At 37.3% G+C, this 23,760-nt stretch overlaps 1 protein-coding gene across 1 annotated transcript in view; it reads left to right on the top strand.

Annotated features, from left to right (window-relative positions):
* Positions 1–696: 696 nt before the first annotated feature.
* Positions 697–23,760, top strand: part of grin2da (glutamate receptor, ionotropic, N-methyl D-aspartate 2D, a) — a 165,964-nt gene continuing 142,900 nt past the window's right edge. Inside the window, exon 1 of the mRNA XM_017427682.3 lies at positions 697–1,340. The gene's annotated coding sequence lies outside the window, so the exon portion shown is untranslated. The remainder of the gene's footprint in view (positions 1,341–23,760) is intronic.

Here is a 23,760-nt window from a genome sequence, read left to right as displayed (position 1 = left end):
TCTTTAAACACCTAATCAATCAATTACTGATAGTACAGTAAATAATTAGTATTGTATAAGGGTTTCTTAAATAGAGCCAATTTGCTTATTTTGCCCATCTTAAAAAACCCTGAAAAAACTCACTTAGACAATCAATCAATAATTGTTAATGAGATATGCAAGTGTTTTTTTCACAGGCGATTAAAATCAAAAGCTGAGAGCCTTATTTATTTATTTATTTATTGACCTACCCTTTTAAAGAGCAGTTATCTAAATATCACATTTTGTTCCTTAAAAATGTGTCATTTTTATGTGCAGCTTTAAGGAAGTGGATGAAACAAACCAAGGATCTTTTCAACATACCGCAAAGAACAAAATGTCTGAAAATACAAACTAAAACTGGTTCTGCTTTAAATTATGTGCGGGTGAAAGAACTAAACACTAAAAAAAAAAATCTGTAAGAAAATAAAGCAGACAATGTCCAAAGAAAACATGGAGAATTATTCCTAGAAAACATTAACAGATTGCAAGAAAGTGTACAAAAGATATACTTAAAGAAGATGTAGGATGCTTAAAAGTTGCAATTGTTCTTTTTTTGTCATTTTTATTCTATATGGCACACACTTGAGTAAATATTTGATTATAATAGGTTCATAGGATCATTAAGCAAGGGATTATTTTGCTGCACATCAAATGAAAGAAACTGGGTTTGGGGTGAAACAGAAAATGAAAAAGAAAAAGATGTAGGGGTACCACAGGGGATGAAAAGAAAATAACTGGTGGTTAAAAAAAAATGATGGAGTCGATGAAATGACATTATGAATGAAAGAAAAAAAAACTGGGAGGAAAAACCTGTTTAGGAACAGATTAAAGGAATCATCCCACATGGGGAACTTAGTTTAGCATTCAACACGTGTCGTGAGGAAGTGATGAGGAGGAGAAGGAGGGAGGAAAACAGGGAGGGAGGTAGAGAGACGTTGCTAGGTGACGGAGCGTACATACTGAATTTTAACAAAATCACGGGAGAGCAGAGAGTGAGTGAGTGAGGGAGTGAGTGAGAGGGACGGAGAGGTAGCAGTCAGCAACATGTAGCCTCACCGAGAGCAGGAAAGGTCCAAACTGTGTGTGCGGCTCGTGTGCGCGTGACTCCCTGTCTGATTTCTATTTTTAGGGGGGGGTTAACATGTTGTCGTTTCATCCCGAGGACAGGGTCCCGCAATAACAGAATCGATCCGGCTGTATGCCGCAGGAAATGTCCAGCGGAGGGATGGATGGATGGATTTTCGTGCACGGAGAGAAGACCTGGAGAGCAAAAGAAGAGGAAGAAGAAGAAGAGGAAGAGTGTGGGGCTCCTGAAACCAGTGAGTAAATTCTTCTCGTGTCTTCTGTTGGACTCTGTCCCTGTTGTCTTCCACGCTGAAGGTAAAAATGTTGCGCCACGTCTCATCCAAGTGTCTCCAGCTTTGCCCTTCACATTCCGGCTGCTGAATGGGAGATGCTGCTGCATTTCTCCGGGGCTTGTTGTGCACCGGCTCGCGCTGTCACGGACAGGACGCAGCCGGCCGGCGCGCGAGACGCTTTGACCCTTCTGTCATTGATGCGCACGCACGCATTTCTCTATATGGTTGTGTTTGGATGTCTTTCAGCCAGACGCGCACGCACATCCCTCCTTCCCTCCACTATCTTCCTCCCCTTCTTACGCATAAAGTGGTAGCATAAGTTACAGCTGTGATTCAGAGGTGACATTTCAGTAAAAGCCGCGTGCGTGTCTACTCGCGCGCCTGCGATCTCACCGTACAGGCATGTGCATTCTTCAATCTCCCAACCGGTTGTTGCGCATAGCCATCATATATGAGTTATGGCTTTCCTCACCCCTCCTGCTCTCATCCCTTCAGTGTTATTAGCTACGGGACACCTATCACATATACGATCAGTGAGTGTCTGTGTGTGCGCGCGCGCGCCAGCAGCTGGTGCACTAGCAAGGAGCAGGCTGTGTGCGTGAAGATCACTCCCCAGGACAGACAGGGGAAATTGGGATTCAGAGCCAGGAGAATGCACCCCTCCCTCCCCTTCCTCCCTCCCTTCATCCAAACACACATGCAGACTTCCTCAAAGCATGATCAGAGATAAAACACCACAGGCATTGATGATGATGAAGATGATGATGATGATGATTTTTTCAGTTGTGTGTATGTGTGTGTGTGTGGCTGGCTCAACAGTTTGCCTTTATGCTTTGCTCCAGCCCACTGTGAATTGAATTTTCACTGGTGGCATAAACACACTAATCATCCTTTCATTTTCATACAGCAGCCTGCCTGAGTGGGGCTGCATGGAGCAATATGGTGAGCAGAGTTACAATTCATGGCCTGCGTGACATTACCAGAAAGACTCATATTTTCTTGGGGAAATAGGGTGCATGAAGCAATTGGTTCACTGTGTGGATGTCTTTCTCCTTTACACGCAAATACATTTCATTTCTTCTTTAATAACCATTACACTGAAATTATTTCAAGCAAACAAAAATTGTTCCCATTTTTTTATATTGGTTTAAAAAGTGGAGCAGTGCAAGAGGAACCATAGCAGTCATATATCTGTATTCTGACTGGTATTTTGTACTTGTTTGTGTGGAATTGTGCTGCCCCTATAGGGCTCCTTTAGCTTACGTCAGTGAACCACATGATCATACGTTTACCTGAGACCTCTTACAGCAAAACGTCCTTTGTTGTTAAAGCTTTAGGTGGTTCTAGTTAAAAGCAGCAAAATAGTTGTTTCATGCTCGACAATAGTCTGGATGTCTTTGTAAAACCAGCTGCTATTTTCCCAACACATCTAGTAGTACTCTGTATGTGAAAATAAGTACGACTGGGGGTCAAAGTAAAAAAAAAAAAAAGAGCTTGACTCATCAACACACTGCCAGGTATCCATCACAAACAAAATACAAAGCACAGGCAGTGAATGAGTCATTTAAAATAAAAGTTTTATTTGCTAGCAATATCAAACAAAGCCCACCCTGGTTGGAGTTAGGTCTCTCACCAACAACAGCACCTGACTCAGTGGTCTTAGTCATAGGAAGATGTGGTGAAGGATGGCAAAGGATGGAGGTCTTTGAGCCAGTCACACGTACCAGCCAGATGTAGGTAGGAGCCAAAGAACACCAGAGAACAAAGAGACAAAAACACCACTGATGTTTATCCAGGCCAGAGTGAGGATTGGTTGCTGTCCATTCTTCCATCTGTTGTTCTCCTTGGGGCTTACATGCAAGTTGCGCCCTCCATCACCTCGGTAACATGCATCTCGATTCCGTGTCTGACAATGAATTGTCTTTTTGATGTCGGTTACCCCGCAGACTGAAGCAGGCTCTCATCTAGATATGGCTACCTAATAAATGCACCCTCTCAAGTCCCAGACTGCCTCCATCCCAAAAGGCAAGGGCCTGATGTCCTGCTCTAAGGGCTGGACAAGGTATGACAATGAGTCACGCTTAGAGGTTTGGTATGAGGGACAGTGTGCTGGTGACTCACAATCCAGGCTCAAACTTCAGAACTTAGTCTCTATTGCGGTGTGATGGCCTTGCTCTAGCTTTTGCTTAAAACTAATATTTCCATAATCAGCTTTCTCTAATGAGATGCTAAATGCACTGAGCTGTAGGCAATACACAACCAACTTCTGGCCATCATGCTGGAAAAACAATCTGGGTAACATCACTGGATGGGCCCTATAATAAGAAAATATTACTCAGGCTTCAGTGTCATCCTTATTCCATCCATTTGAGGCCTCGGACTTTTGAAGCAGGAGAGCTGTCTTGATGTTGTTTTTGAGGCCAGCACACAGTTTGGCCCAGTCCGGGCATTCCATCTCTATCGCTTCATGTCCTACACTGTGTGATGGGTAAAGATGGTTGCTCTCTGGCTGATTCTGTCAAAGGCTTATCCCCCCAACCCCCCCACCCCCGCTTTTTTTTGAGGCCATCTACTTGCCAAGGTGAGCCTCTGGTCATCCATGCAGCAGTACTTCAAATGTGATGGGAATAAAGCTGTCTTTTGTCATGTCAGGTGCTTTGAAATAAAACAAGAAGATAAAGACGGCAACAAGACTTTTTGGCATTTTCTCTACAGGTTAGATCAGAGCTGACACTGTGATATAAAAATAGAAACAAAACAAAAAAAGATGAAATAATAAGAAAATAGCAATATTTGGCCTTGTGTGGCAGGTAGATTTGAAGTGATGCTAAACATGCAGCAGCTGTCAAAATAAGTTGGCAAATACAGCAAAAGATACAGTCAATCTCTTTGAAAAAAACAGATAAAAAAGTAAGATTATCTAAAACATCTCACAATGAACACTGAGAGTCTGACATTGTAATAAAGGAAAAAGGATGAGGGTGTTTCAAAACAACATATATCTCAATACAGAGATATGCTGTTTTGATAAGAGTGCAAACTATGAGTGTTCATGCAATCAGTGATCAGGTTCATTACTCATTAATAATTTTAGCTATGATTGGGGCTATGTAAACCCCAACCATAGCTTAATTTAGTCTATTTGCTGCAACTACGATGTCATTTATTTCTTGTATTGTTGACATTTGATAAGTGATTCTAAAGTTTGTCACCCCTGCTGCAATTCACAATTTAGCAAGACAATCTAAAAGACTATTAGCATTTTGTAGTGTTGAGACATTTGTTTTGTGTATAGATTTGTTCTCAAGGTTCATTTGGTCATAAATTGTGTAAATTCAGGCTTTCACTAAGCCTTGCTGAGGCAACTTCCAGCTGTGAAATATTCATTGGGTTGATCGCAGCCACTCAAAACAATGTTTATAGATGAACCTGAGCGTTTCTGTAAAGTCGTAAAGCAACTCTCAGAAAATAAGTAAATAAAATATTACTACTTTTATTTTTCTCTATGAAGGCAGACTATCTGTATGCTTTGTGCAGCTTACAAATCAATAAATACGAGTAAGGCCTAGCAGTCTTTGCAATATGCATTCCTTGCATATTGTCCACCACATTTTACGCCAAAGTTTTGGACTAAGATTGTCTTATCCTGAAACGTGACAGAGTTGTAACATTATGGGCAATTGACATTAGCTGTGGTGGCCATTTTAAATAAGACTGACTCTAAAAGTTATTCAGTTGCAGATATACTGAACATCCAATGATTATTGTCTAAACATTTCATTAAAATCCATCCAATTCGTAAGGTATTTTGCAAACAAACAGGGTTGACTCCTAATGTTGATGCCAAAGTTTTAAGCAAAAATCTTGTGCACTGAGTAGAACTTGGAGTATACATGTATTATTAATGAATCTTGGCTGCAACCACGCCATATTTTAGCACAATATCTGTAAATCTGACTGATTTATAGCTGCTGTCAGTTGGCTGTGGCAGCCATCTTGAAACAGGTTGTAGATGTACATCCAATAAATATTTCCTGAAGGTTGCAGTGTTGACTACAAATACCTAAAGGCAAGGTTTTAAGCATAGACCTTTCACAATCTGTTGGTGCTCAGAGGATCAGTCTCAGCTACTACCACATCAAATGCAAGTAAAAATCTGTAAAACTTACTAAGTTTTAGCAATTTTCGTGTTTTATACTTTGAAAGTGAGCTTTAAAAGAGGACTTTTTTATTTAAAGTCTATTTGGATTAATTCATTTTTATTCCACCTTCACATTCCAGTCAGTAAATGCTGTTATTTGAATAGTGTGAGGAGGTATAAACAGCATGCTGCACTGGAAACATCAGTGAGTAACACTTCACCTGCATATCTTAGCAGAAGTCTAACATGATGGATTCCAGCAGCTTCTTCAGAGATTAGGTCTGTCAGTGAATTTTGTTTTGTTTATTATAGTGTTTTGCTCACTATATCAGCTGAAATAAACCAATCAAGACATCCAAGCAGTCATAAATTCAGGATTTTTTTTTTTTATAGATTTACGAAACATGAATTTCAAATGGAAAAAAAAGTGAACATTACAAGTTCAGATTTTATTTATTTTTTTATTTTTTCTGTTATGAATTATAAACTCATATTCATGTTTTGAACTTTCAGAAAAATTAAAATACAGATGTTTGGATTACCACTGAGGTGCAGGGAATTTAAAATTAACCACCAAAGCATGTTAAAAACAGGCTTAACTGGGGCGGCAGTGGCTCAGGAGGTAGGGATTTATTCTGTAACCGGAGAGTTGCTGGTTTGAACCCCCGTTCTGTCAGTTTCAGCCGTTGTGTCCTTGGGCAAGGCACTTCACCTACCTTGCCTACTGGTGGTGGTCAGGGGGTTCAGTGGTGCTGGTGTCATGGCAGCCTCACTTCTGTCAGCCTGCCCCATGTGAGGATGAATGGATGAATGGATGAATGACTGACTGTAGTGTAAAGCGGTTTTGAGTCCTTGGACTATAAAGCACTATACAAGTGCAAGCCGTTTAAGTTGTTTTTTTTTAATTATAGAAAAAAAAATTGGAAATGTTTCTCACTTTGTTGGAATTTAACTTTGTATTTTCAATAGATCTGATTAGAAAACTCAAATTCAAAGACTTACACTGGGCAACGTGATTAAATGCAACCCAGAGATCATGATTTAAATATTCTTTTTTTTCCTGTTTCTATGAAATGAAGGCAGAAACTACAATTTATTGGCATCTTTTGATTTTATTGTAATTATTCTTTTCTGAAACTTATTGTGTAAATACCATCAGTACCACTCACTATCAACAGGATGTAAAACTTGAGTAAACAGAGGCATTAAAATTATTTTAAGTACAATAAAGCCCGAATGAGCAATTTTAGTTGGATTTTTATAATTACTTTGATAAATGGATGTAGAGTAATAAAACAGCAAAATGTTCCTTTTGTCCCCAAACTAAGGCCATCTTTTTGTTTCCAGATTTAGAATTCAAGCCCGTTCCCTCCTCCAAAATCAATGGACTTTCCACAGTTAGCTGGTCTTTGTGTATTTATGAATGGTCTAACTGTTATTATTTGTCAATAATAACCAAAAATAACCAGTCATTAAAAAAACTGTGATCATGTTTGCATAACTGCACGGATAACCTTCATTTATTGGAACTAAAACAAGTTTGAAACTGACAAAAATGTAATGTTTCCACTTTAATTATTACCATTTTATTGAGTTTTTGTGTTTTCAATGACACCGTCTTATTGTATGCATGTCTGCTGCTAGAAACATAAAATAACGTGCATGTACTATTTTTATTAAGAGAGCCTGAAATGCCAGACTTATCAAGGTATTTCATTCAATTTCCTGTAAATTTATTTTCAACAAACTGCTCGTATATCTTTTGAAGATTTAATAATTATTACATTATTTTTAGGGTAATGGGAAAACATAATAGTCATATAAAAGCAGTGCAAAGAGAAATAATTGTTATTGTGTTTATGACAAAATAATTGTATAATAATAATGATAATAATAATAGTCTTACTAATGCCCTCCTTTGTCATTAAATCTAGTAGTAATATTAACATGCTCATTTCACTGCAAGGTTTTGTTTCTTCAATTAATTCACTGTAAGTAAAACACAATTTTAAAACACTTAATATTAAAAGAAAATCAAGTCACTTTCATATCACACATGCAATAATTTGCAGCTGCAGTTACCTGAGTTTGGGTTTGACTAGAAGGTTTCCAGATTAGGGTACTCTCTTGTTTGTTGATGGATGCTTTCTTGAAAACAAATCTCTGCAGCAGACTGAATGACATGTCACACTAAGTACAGTCGACTTTAAGGATGATTAAGGTTTGCAGGACCTCCATTGAATTAAATGTAGCTAATTTGTGTGCTTTTCAGAACAATGGACCTTCAGTTAAGTAGCTCCATTAAATGCAGCAAGTACAGGGTCATTTTAAAGAAACATGGACCAAAGGTTTGAAAAGAAGACCAAGTTACTCCGGTCTATAAATATCCTTTAACCTGCCATGTGACCTTTGTTGGATTGACTGCAGAAGAATGTCAGATCAGTTTGAGAAGGAAGCTAACTACATGTTACAACATCTGTAAGCTTGTTTACTTGTAGCCGTCAGAAATGGATGTCAGTAAAGCTGCTGTTACACACCTGTAACACGACAGAGGACAGATGGAGAAAAGCAAATGACAAAAACAGGAGTGGAAATGGAGAAAGGGGGAAAAAGCAATAAATGAAACAGATTGGAGGAAAATGAGGGGACAACAGAAATCAAGCTCCCCACTTATTGTGCAGAGGTGCCTCTCTGTAACTCACCACCTGGTCTCTGTGTTTGAATACAGCAGTGGAAGTTGTCATATGTCATCATTTCCCACAATCCATCACAGCTTAGTAGCAGCGAGGCAGAGCAAAGGCAGGCAAAAAGACTGAAAGCTGCAGGTCCTCCGTCTCTTTGTCTCTTTCTTTTTTTCCTACAGCCACACTCGTTTAATTGGCACTAAGATGATTGAATACTTCATTTCATTTTGAGAATCTTTAAGTGGTGTTGAAACTTACCCTTTTTGTGTGTGAGATAAAGTCACGGTCTAATGCTAGACTGGTCCACAGTTTGTTTTCTTTGTAGGATTTTTGTTTGTGTGACTTTTAACTTCATGCATGTGTCAAAATACAACTACTACTGGTTGGAGATGCATACAATGACTTTGTGATTATTTTGACAGAAAATCTGTTGTATAAATTCAATGTTTAGACACATTCTGACTCCCTTGTGAATGATGTTAGCCAACTAGTAACCACACTACTTTAAATGTCTTGAGCTGATCTTTCTTATTTTCTCATTTTGATTCAGTTTGTTCTCTATTTGCACTTTCGTCCATCTTTTCCTCTCTCATTCATTTATTGCGTAGGCCTCTGTAGCCTCCCGCTCACAGTCAGACTGTTCATATCTGCAGATTTTTTTCACTCACTGCTCTTTATCGGCATGCTCCATCAGCATCTGTGAATGGATGCCTGAGAACAAGTGGATGAATGGAGCTGCATTCATCCCTAGGTGTATTTCATCAAGCTCTGACATGACTCCCTCTTGTCCCTAACATCCCACACCCTCGTGCACATCCATACCCAGACATACTCACACATGCTTCTTCAGCATATCTAATTCGAAGCTCATGCCAGGGTCAGCATTGTGGATGGAAAACTAAGTGGACTTAAGCCTGCAGCGTGAGACCAAGACAGGTAGAGGATAAGTTATGGGATATAAAAGTAAAAAAGGAGGAGAAGGAGGAGAATGAAGCAAAAAAAGATATTATGGACTAGGTGGATAGCCTGAAAAAGTCTAAAAAATAAATAAAAAAAAACAATGGGAATGAAAAAAAGAGGAGAAAACAGGAAAGAATACAAAAAATCTCAACAAAGGGCATTGAAGAAAGAGTAACATTGTGATGTGAGAGTTTTAAATACAATACAGTAGAAGGAAGAATATTGACGATAAAATAAAAATCATGAAAATGACAGAAGAATGAAGGTGAAGAGGTGATAAAATTAGAACAATATTGAAATTAGAGGAAGGAAATTGCAGCCAAAGTCCTAAGATGATGACAGAAAAAAATCATGAGATAGATGTTCCATAGAAGAAAAGGAAATTATGATTTCACATCATTATCATTTCATAAATGCTATAAAATGAGATATTTGCATCAGCCAATGCATGCAAAAAAGGTCAACTTTGGACTGTAATTTCAAAACTGTAGCTGAAAAGCATCATCCGATGTTGTCATAAAATTTACAGATTTGCCTAAATGCTACATGAAGATTGGTATAAATGCAATTTTAAATTTTCCCAAGTAAGTAACGCTGAGCCATTACAACAAGAGTAGGAATAATATCTTCGTTCCACTACTGAAGGTGATGGTCAAGATGGTTGACGATCATCTATTAGTGTGTGTGTGTATATATATATATATATATATATATATATATATATATATATATATACACAAGTAAATAAATAATAATAAATAATACATACATAAATGGTCTGCACTTGTATTGCACTTTATCCAGTCCAAGGACCTCAAAGCACTTTACACTACATTCATTGGAACATTGGAATGCTGGGAGAAGAGATGGTGGACATGGGCCAATGGCTAGCATCTGTTTGAGACAAGTTGCTCCAATGTCAATTTGAATCAAAACATGCTGAATTAACATTTGGTGGCATATTACAACATTGGAAATGTGTGTTTCCAGCAGGTGTGAAGTGTGGAAGGACACAAAATAGCCTAATAAAAACAAGAAAACACCCACCCACCATTTTATCAATGAATGATGGATTAACCAAACATCAAAATGGCTTGCTTTAATGACATAAATTTATAGGCTACAGATTAAATCAGAGACAAATTAAGTTTGTTCTTTCATTCAACCTTGTTTTGCAAAAAAAGCCCCTCCCACACACACACACAGCACTATGAAATTCTCATCTGTCCCACCATCATACCTCCCATTGATGAATGAGGTGGCCTTTACTGATATGTGAGATATGATATGAGAATACTGTGGCTCCTCGGCTACACATAAAAAAAGATAAAAATACAAATTCCTTGGTTTGTATTTATAAAATAATGCTTGACTCATGATTTTTCTTTACATTTAGATTAAAAGGTATTGAATAAATAAAAGAGTAGATCTGTTCATTTAGGCTTATTTTTAATGCTACAGTTGCACAATAGGATTTTCTGCTCTAGTTTATCTCATTTTAATGTGAACTCAAGAGATTTGAGCTATAGACTTTCTTGCACCAAGATGACAGTGGTAAGCACCACACCATCACGCCACCCAATTTTTCAAGTCTAAATCTTCCACTGCATCATGGAATATGATGCGGTGGCAGATTTACAGCTCTATCTAAAGTACATCTGCTTGATGAATGCTCTGCATTATGATGAGTTGTTGTAAACAAACCCAAATGCTTAAATGACAGAAACAACCAACACACTCATGCATTTTTGTTATAATTGCTTGCCGTTTATGCATAGATTGTGAGGTACACTGGTGTTGCCAAAACCTAGATATGATGTGCTTCTGCCTCCAGTTGATGTCAGTGATGTGAGTAAATGACATTTTAATTATGACACCTTCTGTCATCTCATGTACTTTCCCAGCAGTAAAATTCTCAACTCCTACAAGGACAAAAAAGCAACTTAGAACAGCTGAGTCATCATAGTTTGAGTCATTTGAGGAGGTTTCAGTAAACCCGTATTAATTTTAGTTTAAAGTTAAAGTAAAAACTGATTAATGGTCTAAGCCAAAGGTTTGCCATGAAAACACAATATAATGTCCTGGCTAACTTTGTAACAAAAACAATTAGGCTGAAACACACCATGGATATGATGTGGTACTGATAATAACAGTGATGTTGATACTTTTGGCCTTTTAAAAAAGCCTCAATTGCATAAGACAGAAACTGACTTTGGGGAACTGATGGCAGCAATTGCATCTAAGTGTTACATACCTATCTTTTATTGGTACATGCTTGGTATTGTGTTTTAGCAACTGATTGGAAAGCATGCATGATTCATGCATGTTCATGCTGGTCACTTGTGTTGGCTTCACTGTGGGCTCTGTGTCGAGCTGACATTAAAATTTGGCTTTCCTTGCTTTCCAACGTAAGATAACAAAAATGCCTGAATGTGTGTTCAAAGTAAAAGTGCCTGTGCGTAGTGTGCAGGGCTGAGTTTATCTTGATCTCTTAGTTGCTCTTTCCGTCTGCGTTAACGTGTTTCACTAATCCCTCACTCGCAAGCAGGTACATCAGATATGTAAAGAAAAAGATGTCAGAGATCACGGAACAGAAGCAGCAGCCGTAAGAAAAGCCACAGCAGCGTGTGGAAGGAGAGAGAGGAAGCTTGAGAAGAAAATGAGAGAGATGAGGATAAAAAAGGGACATTCAGGAGAACATTTCGGAATTGAAGTGATCTTACCAGGGGCTCACCGGGCTGGCCTGTCATTGCAAATCTATATCAGAGGATTAATGTGGCTCGAGCAGACTGAGGATGGAGGGGGGTAAGGGATTTGTTCGGTGCACCTGTAACCCCCACCTGACGTAGTTCTCATAGACAAGGGCACCGTGGAACAACAGTCGATGAGTGGTAAGAAGGGGGATGAGGGGAAAGCAAAGAGGTGAAGTAGAGCAAGATGGAGGGGCAGGGACCTGTAGCGTTGCATCACCTGAGGAATACTTGCATCTTTTTGTTTTCCTCCTCTGCTTGTTTTTAGCTCATTCCTCTTCTGCGTGTCCTCAAATATTGCTTTACTCATCACTTTTTGTCCTTTTTGTCTTTTCACTCACCCAGTCAGGCCAGTTCACCCCATCGTTGGCCGTCTTTTACCCTGAAGCCATTGTACACTTTTTAATTTATTGGTCATTAGACTCCAGCAAATATGTATTTTCTTTTCTTCTAAAAAACTAAACTAGGTTTTGTTAGAGAAGCTCTGGAGAGAGATGTGCTGTTAAGAAAATGCTTGCATGACCCTTTACACCGTCAGAAACTCTTGCTTCACGCTGCAGCTCATGCTTGTGGTAACTAAAGAACAGTGAATGCAACGTAGTCATTTAGACAGGGTTCAAATCCCTGCACTGGCCCAGTAGGGGCACTAAGTGAGTAAGACTTTCCCTTTGTTTAAATACTACTGACAAAGTGCAGGCACATACGGCACTTAGCTCCCCACTGTTCTTTGGCTAAGTTAGTCCTTCTGCGGTTATTTTGAGCAGAAATCAGTGCAGCTGAAAGATTGTGACGAATGGCAAGCGTAGAAATGATTAAGTGCAAAAACTGCTGTTTGTATCAAGTTGTGACGCAACACAAAATCATAATGACTAATTAACAGACTGACTCTTAGAGAAAATGTGACGCAAAAAGCTGCGGCAGTGTATGTCTTCGTCTCTTTAACAAGTCGCATCAATTTCAGTGACCATTTTCACATCAAAGCAGCAATTTCCTAATTTTAAACTTCAGACACATTTTGCCAGCAGCAATTTTTTTTGTCTTCATTAAGAATAAAAACAAACACCTTAAGAGACAAGTTGGACTCTATTTTTTCTTTCAAAACTGGTAAAATAACAAAAAATAAACAGGAAAACAAACATAAAATTCATGCAATCAGTTGTGCTGAAGTAGAAACGTCCACTGGTGTGACTGAAGTGGAAAAAGGGCTGGACTTGGATGTCAAAGAACATCTTGGGATACTTTTTGTTATATTTTCATGATGCTGATGTTTTGTCTTTTTGAATGTGTTTCTTAAATCATATCAGGTGTTCAGTGTCAGTCTTTGGGTGTATAGTTTACATGCTGATTACACACGCTCTAAAAAAGCAATATGTTTGACTGGCTCACTAGTATCATGATGAACTAATATAAATACACTGGAGGATAGATAAATTAACTTATGTGTTGAAAATAACAAATCTAAACTTAATACATGTGTATTGTGCAAGCATATTTCATTAATTTAGTTTCACATTTTTTTTAATGTAGTTCAACTACACTGACTATATCTTGTTTGTTGTGAGTCTTTCAGATTTCAAATAATAATAAAAAAAGAATGGCACAAACAAAATTTAGTTTGACCCAGATTCCAAGTAAAGTCATTTAAGATTGAATATCTGCCAGTGCCTAAAACAGTCAGATGCTGCAGCACACACCTGCAATCTGTACAAAAGATCTGGAAAGTTATTAAAAATCAGTGCCACTGCGTCAGACATTGATAGCCACAGTGACTTTGTCAATGCTTAGAACCACAATACTAGCCATTGCTTCATTTTTAACATTTTTTATAAATTTATTTTCTTTCATTATCATTTAAAATGACATGGACATACTGTTTGTCTATTTCCCATTTAGGATGATCTTGATTATCTCCTTTAGATCCCTGGAACAGCTGGTCAGGCAGCAATCAGGACTTTGATCAAATGAACAATCAATCCATTGTGCAATATGAGGCTAAACAACAGCAAAAGGCAAACATTAAAACTCAATATATCTGTAACACACACACACACACACACAGAAAGTCTTCATAGGTAGCAACAAACTCATTGCACAGCTCAGGCAATACCATACTGAATAATGCAGAGTTCAGAGGTTAGGTTTCAACCAATACTATGAGTTACATTGAGTGATGAATTAAATCTCTATCTTTGTGTTTTAATTGTTGTTCTCAAGAGCAAATTTTGATTTCCCCTTTAAGATTTTCTTTTAGTAAGAGTAGATGACAACTGACGGTGGCTTCCAATTTGCCAAAGGAAAACAAACGACTCTTTTCTGCCGAGAGTCTAAAGCTAATAACAGCATTGTGCCAAGACAGAACCTTAGCCTAATTAGGTTGAGTGAACTTGTTAAACCTTTAGCGTTTATTCAAACTAGTGCTGTTGATTGGAGTTGCACTACTTTAGCCTTTCAAAATGCTTGAAAGGCCTACATCATAAGTACCTACTGGACTGCTCTCGTTTTCTCCTTTATAAACATTTCCACACAGCAGACTTGTTAGCACGATTCTGACACAACTCTTTACGGCGGACACGTAACAGCGTGGCTCACAAACTGTCAGATCAAAGTTAGAGATAAACTCAGTAGCTTTAGAACAGTTAATAAAATAAATAAAATTAAAAAAATGGCAGCAGAAAGTGAATGTTTACCATCAGTTACTTTATCGCTAAATCTTAACATATATGATAAAAGCAGGTTTTTTTGAACCAGCATGGACTGAAATAAACCCGATATGTAATGGTTCCTGTTGATATAGATACATTTTTTGCTGGTTTCTTAAAATTCAACTTCATTTGTTGCATACACTATTCTATAAACTATAGATTTGATCTATCCTATCCTATCTAATCACAAAACTAAATGATGACAAAATAATGCGTTATCTATTATAACGCATTATATTATATTTATTCCTCTCGCAATGAATAAAACAACTGCTTGTAATTCTGCTGTATTTACAGTAACATAAACGTCTGTAAGGTTTCAGAGATGGCAGCTGGGTGAACAGACTGAGTATGAGATGATTGTTTGTCTTTCAGTATCTATTGAGCTTTTGGGCATACACCTCAATAATATCGCTGATGCTCAGTACAAATGCTGTTCATGAGCTCTTTTCTCAAGTCTTAGATTGTAATCATTCCATGCCATATTTTTAGTTTACAAGCTTTTTGTTGTTCCTTTATAGAAGTTTAAAAGAACTTTGTTTAGAAGTTTAGTCTTCTTAAGTCTCCTCAGAAAATGCAGGGTGTATGAACAGTGTTTTTGTTTAACCTTTTCTGGATTCGTGTGTGAATACTGTAGGCACAGAAAGGTTGCATATGCCCTTTTCCACACACACTTTGAGATGTATCAAAAAGTGTGTGTAAATACACAAACCTTTGGCTTGGTGTAAAAGTGTGCATACCGCCAATAAAAAAACAAAAAAAACATTTTCACTCTAAAGTATCAAACTAAGAAGTACTGAAACTCACCTAAAATATTACTCCATTCAGTTTTCTGAACTCGAGGGGCTTTTGAGCACAATGTTTTCTCATGAGTTTGAGCATTTATGATTTAAAGCCAAACAACAAAACTGAACCACATTTAACCTCATACAACATAACACACCTCAAAAATGATCTAATCAACCTCGACTCACTGAAAACTGTAAAGTTTCCTCCATTTTTGACATGTATGTGAATCGTTTAAAGGAACACTTCCCTTGTCACTGAGAGGAAAACAGTGTTGAATCAGCTTATAAATTCAGAAGTCACATGTAATGATTCCTAAAGTCAATAAGGTGTAGACAATAAGATATGGTCATAAATAGCTGCATAAAGATGCTTGTAATTGTGGAGCGATGGCAGCTTTGGTGCTGCTGGAGGACATCGCTAATAAAAGAATTGGGAGGGAGCATGTTTTCAGGGATCAAGACAATGATGACGCCTGGTTTAATGTCTGATTTAGATTTCCAGGGTCATTATTTTAGAACTCTGCGCTGAACTGGCCCCAGTGTTACAGAGGGAAACAAGGAGGAGCCATGCATTGCAAGTTTTAGTTCAAGTCCTCAACACGCTGGGGTTCTATGCAACTGGAACTTTTCAGAAGGTAGCTGGCTGACAGGTCAGCCATGCTATGCCAGCCGTATGGGTATCTATATAATGCCCAGATATAACAAATCCCCCTACAGCATGGCTGTAACACTGTCAATGTGCAGCAACTCGTTTCTTGGCATCAACTATTTAATAATAAACCTCTAAGTTCTACCAAGCTCTTGAAAGCCTCTGTTTTCACAGCGTTTCAGTTATTAAACACATGCATAAAGTTGGAAATGCCTCAGCCTCAGAAGTGCACAAAATTAAAAATCTGCACCCCCAGTTCACTTCAGTTATTTACAATAATAATGTGTAGTTCGTGTACAGCAAGTGGTGATTAACATTACTGGGTGAGAGGCGATGGGCAGCTGTTCTTCACTTTCCTCCCACCTTTGTCTGACCATTTAACCTTTTCATTACTTCTGCAGGTGTGAGCTGCTCAGACAGCCACAGGTTCACACACACTTACGTCTCTTTGCACATGGCGCAAATGCCAGAGGAGAGTGAGCGAAATACGTTTTTACACCCCACTACCTTGTTTAGGAGCACATCTGACTCACATTCCATGTAATTCCTCATTTTCCTGCATCTAAACAAAATTCTGAGCATGCAGAGAGAATCCCACATGCAGGACACATCTGGATGTTTTCTGCATATACAGTTTTCTTGTTTTAAGCATATGCTAAGTTTCTGTAGAAAATCAAAGCAAGTCTTTGTACATGATCCAAAGTGACAAATTAAACAATTGGTGTTCTGCAAAAGCACAGAGGTTTATGTTTAGTCAGGGTTGTCTTCTTACACACAGGTATGTTCTAATTAATAGTTTCTTTTATAAGCCCAAAAAGCTATAAAACTGGCAGTCAATTGCCATCACCCTTTTTGCGTATTTCTCAATACTTTAAAAATGCTGTCAGCCCTGATAAGTTACTTACCACTGAAAACTATTTGACAGAACATCACTTCTAAAATGACTATTCCCTAACAAGGAAGGACTGAGCACACAAAAGAAGCGGTGAAAGTACTTTGAACTGCTTTGCTGCTGAAATGTGCAGCAAGGCAGCAAATGCATAGAAATAAACTAGACTTGAATTCAAGTGTTGATCCTTAAATTATATGATGTATGATCACCAGTCTGAACACTTTTCAGTTCTGTTTGTGGTAATATTCATGAAGTTTTACACAAAAAAAAGTGAAAACAACTTTGTATGATCTGTGACATTGTATTGTTTTTTAGGAAAATTTACTGGAAGTGAACAACTGTAATGAACGTCTCTGTTATTGAGGAACGCTTATTAAAATTTTATAAGATAAACTGATTAAAATCTAGGTATATTTTCACATTTTTCTACCTGTAGAGTCTATGTTTGTTGCACAGAAATACAATAAAAGAAAACAGGCAATGCATTAATAATGATTAGGATAAGATAAACACATGTTTTAAATTTGAAAAGTAAGAACCAAGTCAATTCTTAAACATATCCAATCTGCATTTTAAGTTAAGCCACTTTGTAAACAGCTTAATTATTCAAGATTATATTACATGTACCACTTCATGGGCTGATTGATAGTCAAGTCATACCTCTACATGCAAATAACTTACATTAGTATAAAAAAAATCTCTTTCATTGCCAAACAGTCTGCTTGTGACATTTATGTCACAAGAAATGAAAAATCAATTTGACATTTAGAAGAAATAAATAGCTTTAGTGCAACAGTGAGCACACAAGAGTAGTTTAAAAAAAGAATGCGGCTGAAATAGTAGAAACAATATATATTCAAGTTCATGGTGCATATTTTCTCTGTGCATATTTGGGTTTTCTCCGGATACTTCAGTTTCCTCCCACACACCTAAAACACGCATGCTAGTTTAATTTGTGAATCTATATTGTCCCTAGGTGTGAGTGAGTGTATGAATGGTTGTTTATCTCTGTTGTCTCCATGTGTCCTGGTGATGGACTTGTGATCTGTCCAGAGTGTCCCCCGCCTCTCGGTCGCTGGGTTTGACACCAGTTCCCCCGCGACCCAGAAAGGAATAAAAAGGAAGAGAAAATGAATGGATGGATGGAAGTTCATGGAAAATAAATGAATCACCAGCTTGCTGAAGAGACAATGATGATGCAGCTGTGGCACATTTTTCACTCAAGTATTTTTGTTTTGTTTTAGGGGGGAAAAAATGCAGACAATGCTGGTTGTTGCTGTAATTCTGTTCTTGTACTCCTTACACTCCAAAGATTTTTGCTCAAAGCGTTTTCTGTGCCACATATCTGCTCACAGTCCAGTAGGCTAATAGGATAATAAGCACCATTTGCTTGAGAAGAACTCTTTAGTTCTACCTAAATTCTTTCTAATTTGCTCATTTGCCCACTTCACTGACATTCTTTGTTCACTGTATGCAAAGATAAATGGTGCTGCATAATCAATCAGCTATGTACGATTGATGATTATAGTTGGACAGAGATGTCTTTGCCTCTTGTTGCTTGTCCTTTCTTCTTTGTCAGTGTCTGTAATAAATTTACTTTAAGGGTTATTTTTTCCCTTGTCCTGAAAGATGTAACTTATTTGTTCTTATATAATTTCTAACTGGTAATATTATTGACATATTATTGTGCAAAGTCTCAGCTAAATGACTGCTCTTTAAAGAGGGAGTACCATTGAATTCTCTGCTTGTTTTGTTGGTTCCACGTATTAAAGTCATTTGCATCCTTAGAATTTCTGAACATTTGCTGAAGACAAACTAATATTTCGAGCTTTTATGAAAACAGCAGTCTGCCACAGGGACATATTAGTGTTTAGTATTTTGCTTACCCTTGCAGCAGTTGCTCAGGAAAGGTGTGAAATAACCAGCAGGACAATCTAGTAGTGGATGTCAGGGGCTAAAACTGCCAGCAGGGTGTGACATGTAACAAAATATTAGACCCACTTCTAAATCTAGGTTCACATGTTGGCTCAATAGTCCACTTCCACCTCTCGAGGAAGCTAACAAGTCTATCACCTCCATTTCCTAGATTGGTACCATCCTGTCTGTAAAACATTGTGTCAGTGCACTGTTTAAAGGGACTATGGGAGTGATTTTTGAAGCCAATTCTTTTCGTATTCCTGCAATAGACAGAGACCTGTCAGAGTGTAACCTACCTCATGCTTCAGGACAGCTGAAACCCTCTGTCTCCACAGGCTAATGCTAATGATATAGCTATGAGTAAAGCTAGTCAATGAGTGATTGAAAGAAAGAAAAAAAAAGAAAAAATGGCAAAACATAAGGGCTAAGGAATGACAGGCCAATACCTCCCCAAAAAACAAGTCACAATAGTCCACTCAAAAATAGTTACAGATGTTTTTGCCATATGTTTGGGGTTGTGATTCCAACACTCAATTAAAAAAAAAATCCTTACAGTAGTCATAATATATTAAAACTGCTTGACAACTTATGTAAAATGATTCATGTCATTTAAGATGCATTAGATTCTCTTAATCATCCCCTAAAGTACTCACTGATTAAAATCACAGATTTTAACGATTAATCAAAAGCTCTAACCACCAAGTATCTCCCTCTCATAAATCTGCTGATCAGCTGATCATCTTGGCTGCAATGATTTCACAAAATCCAATAGGTGAGCTGTTAGTTGTAAAGGGCATGTTGGTAAGATTAGTTGACAGATGTTAGGAGATAAGGTTGGCTGAGACACAAACTTGACACACAGTGAACCAATCAGGGAGGAGTTGTCTTTAAGATGTCTTAATAAACTAAATGAAAGGAAAATAAACTGAATAAAATGAAAGGAGAAAGCTGGAAACTCCCAGAAAACCCAATGGGATAGTTAAAAAACAACAGCAGCTATAACAGGAAAAACAAAAAACAGGAAAGATGGTCTACATTGTTTCATGACAAACAAATTTTGTTGTCCTTAATGCTAAAATGAAAATCAAAGCTAATGTTTTTCACCTTACTTGTTTTTTTCTCCTCAGTGTTTGTTTTCAAGGTCCCTGAGCTGAGAGCCTCTGTTTTCTAACCTCAGATAAAACTGACCTTGTGAGTTTGTGTGCATCACAACGTGTCCTGCTTCCTGATTACTGAGAAACCAGTGTGATTATTTGTATGTGAAGTAAATAATTCACATGTTCTCAGTCCTGTGGAAACCTTGGTGGCTCTAGGGCAGATCCTACAGGAAAACACTCAGTTTCTGGGAATTTAATAATATTCTACAAGGTAGTATGCAACAGTTCTACACCCTTTAATTATACTTTAGATCTAATAATAAACAGCATGGGTACTTTGAAACAAACAACTGCACAGGAATAAAAAAAATAAAAAATAAAAATAATAAAAAACAGGTAATGGTGTTGTTTTGGCTGGTTGGTGAAGAAAAAGGATGCAGTACTGAGGAGGCTGAGGAGAGCTAAAAAATAAATAAATAAAGCTAAATAATAAATAAATAATAATAATGAAACACACCAAAAACTATAGATGCTCCTGAAGCAAGAAATATAATGATGCCCCAAATGGGCAGGTGCAACAGAGGCTGACAACACGACTCAAAGAGCCTAAGTATCCTAAATCCAGTGTTCAATAATGGCAGATTTAAACATAAATCCAGATGAAAACAAGGATAGTAAACCAGAGATCTGACAGGAATGATGAACGGCGGCAGTGTAAACAGAGGCTGAATGAACGGATGGAGTAACTAAAGGAGGAGGACAAATAGGGCCTTTTACACTGAACACAGGTGGAGACAATGAAACCAGATAAAACAAAGATGATAAAACCATGTAGAAATCAAACAGGAAGTTAACCAAGTTTCAGAAGGGAAACTAGGTTTCTGGTATAAACAAACAGCATACACCTTTTGAAATGAAGCTTAAAACTAAACACAGAACAGAAACTGAAAAAATAAAAATAAAAAGTTGACTAAAAACACTAAAATGCTCAACAAGTTCAGTGTCAAAATGTGTTTGATATCATTCAGGTTGTTGCATTCTAACAAGCAGCTGCAAGTGATTAAACAGTGGAAAATCACGCATGATAAAATATGTTTAGATAAATGTACTTCAACAAAAAATGCATTCATTTTACCTCAATGGTCCCATGTTAATTTTCCTACAAAAACTTGAATTCTCACTTTATTGAAGGTCAAAGAAAAGTCAACATTTTCACATAAGCGGCTATGATGTGAGCGTATCGTGTGAGCACATTCCAGGTATGTCATTAATGAAGGTCAAATCTATCATTGTTAACATTTTTTAGGCTGACAGAAAAACTCTGACTAACAAGGACATGAACTCAGCTTTGAAATCTGTAGCGTTCAGATTATTGTCTTGCATGTTTTGCGATACATCCTGAGCTGTTCTTAAACATACTGTAGTTTGTATTGTGGTTGGGCACATTTTTTTTAGTGGAGGAGACCGACGTCAGCAGATGGTGCTTTTTGACTCCGACCATGGCTCATTAGTACATGTTCTTAATCCAAATTTGATTGGGTGAATGTTCACTTTACTGTGTGGAAATAAAGAAAAACAAAACACTGAGAAAGGCTCTCAAAAAGAGGAACGTTTTAAAGTATAGGAGGTAGATAAAGATTTGATTTACTCGAGTTGCATTTTTTTTTTTTTTCATAAAATAGGGCTTTAATGGAGAAAGCTTGATCTTCTTTTATCACAAACTGTGACCTGGGAATAGTTAGCAGGGCACTGGCTATTAATTCCAGTAGCAGGGAAGGTACAGAGCAAGTCAATAAATCCATGATGTTTTTTGGGGCAAGGCCTTTTAAGGCTTTGAAGGTAAGCAGCAAGATTCTAAAATCAATATGAAATCTAACAGGGAGCATGTGCAGGGTGGAAAGTACAGGGATAATGTTTTTGTGTCTTTTAGCCACAGTGATAAGCCTGGCTGCAGCTTTTTGAACCAAACATGAGACAATGAGTGAGCCCTGAATTATACTTGAGCATAATGGTCGTCATATGATGAGCAAACAGACAAAAAAACATCTGAGTGTGGCCAATTAACCCACCGAACATAATGATTCTCAGACTTTTATTAGTTTATTTTGTTTCTTGCCATATTTTCTACCTTTCCTGGATTTTAGAAAAAAAATACTTCAAGTCATCTTATGCGTGGACTTTCTAACTTAAACATAGGGATTTCCAGTGTTATTATTTTGGAGTTTTAATTAGAATGTCGTAAAATCTAATGTAATATACTCATTAAACAGTGCAAGGAAGATCTTCCACCATAACCAGCTCCAACACTAAAGCACTGCCAAAGGGTGAATACATCAATAATATAACACTCTTTAATATTCTCCACTATGATGATTTTTACTTTATAAAAAAAAGGATCTGTGTTAGAGTTCTTTGGATATTGGTGCATTTGTATTCTAGGTTTTATGTGTAACAGTGACCTAAATCAAATGTTCTGGATTATTGATAATAAGATCAGAGTGGATCCACAGAGTCGTCATTAGTTTTATTGTTTCAGAACAAATATTTTCTGTTACTGAGATTGTTGATAAGAGATTAGGTAGTTGGAGATGGATGACCTATTGTATGACATCAAAACCAGCTTGGTCACTGCTGCGTTAATCTGTTTTTTATTGTGTTCACACTAAGAAATTAGTGAACAGCAGCACAAAATCACTCAAGCTGCAGCTGCAACTAATTGGCACCGGTGTGTGTTACAAGTGGGGCTGGTGGTTGTGGGTTTACTGAAGGACCGAACCAGAACTGAAATGAGTTTTGAATTTTAAGCAGATGAAAGCAATACATGTCAATTTTCTATGATTTCTTTGGCACCCTTCTGCATGGAGATGATTATTATATCCTTACCCTTTTCTTAAACCCCCCCTCCCTCCTCGCACACTTTTCTAAATGTAGCTGCAGTATCCTCTCAAATTCGGATTTACTCCTTTCACTGCAGCTTTTTCATTCATTTATTTTTTTCATTTAATTGTATTTTTATGTATTTTTAAAGTTTTGATCACTCTGGACTTTTATTTGTAATTTCTATACAGGATATTTTGATTACTTTTAGTTTACTTACAGTTTTCTTTGTTTTTGTTTTTAACTCTAGTGGGACATTCGTGTATATTATTCTGTCAAAATTATGATCTAAAGGCAAGCAAACAAATTCAGCTTCATAGATTAGCTGCCCTTTTCAAAGATCCTCATGTGTCTTAATCAGTCAGTTTTGTAAACTATAGTATATGTCCTTTTTATTAAAAGTCTTTAAACTTTGGCTTTTTTTTTAGAATTTCACACCCTCAGTTTGACCCGGTACCTGAAACATCATTAAATGAAGTTTGCATCCAACAAAATGAAACACAAAACTATATTTCTTAAGGGAAATGAATGTGTTGCATTGTGATATGACCAAAATGTTTCTAGAGCAGGTCTGACCTCAGCAATGGAAAAAAAAAAGTCCTTTCTTTAATATTCAAGACTTTTTCCTGTCCTTTGCCTTTAGTTGGAGAAACTGTTGTTCATTTTTTAGAGTTAGTCTCAAGACACTTTAGTTTATCCAGTTCCATTTACGTGCAAATTTCTAAGATCAGCATAGATGTCTAGTGGGAGCTTCTCCTTTAATGCTTTTTGGGATGTTTTAGATGAATGAATTTATTAAAAAGATGAGTTTAGACTGTATCGACCACCTTTAAAGTAATACGTCTTTTCCCAGTATTCCTAAAGGGTTTGGGAGAAGCATGTGAATGCTGTACATTAAAACATTATGGCATCTCTGGAAGGACA

The sequence above is a fragment of the Kryptolebias marmoratus genome, linkage group LG5, assembly GCF_001649575.2.
Source record: "Kryptolebias marmoratus isolate JLee-2015 linkage group LG5, ASM164957v2, whole genome shotgun sequence".
NCBI classification, from domain to species: Eukaryota; Metazoa; Chordata; class Actinopteri; order Cyprinodontiformes; family Rivulidae; genus Kryptolebias; species Kryptolebias marmoratus.
This window is presented reverse-complemented; position numbering and strand designations above follow the sequence as displayed.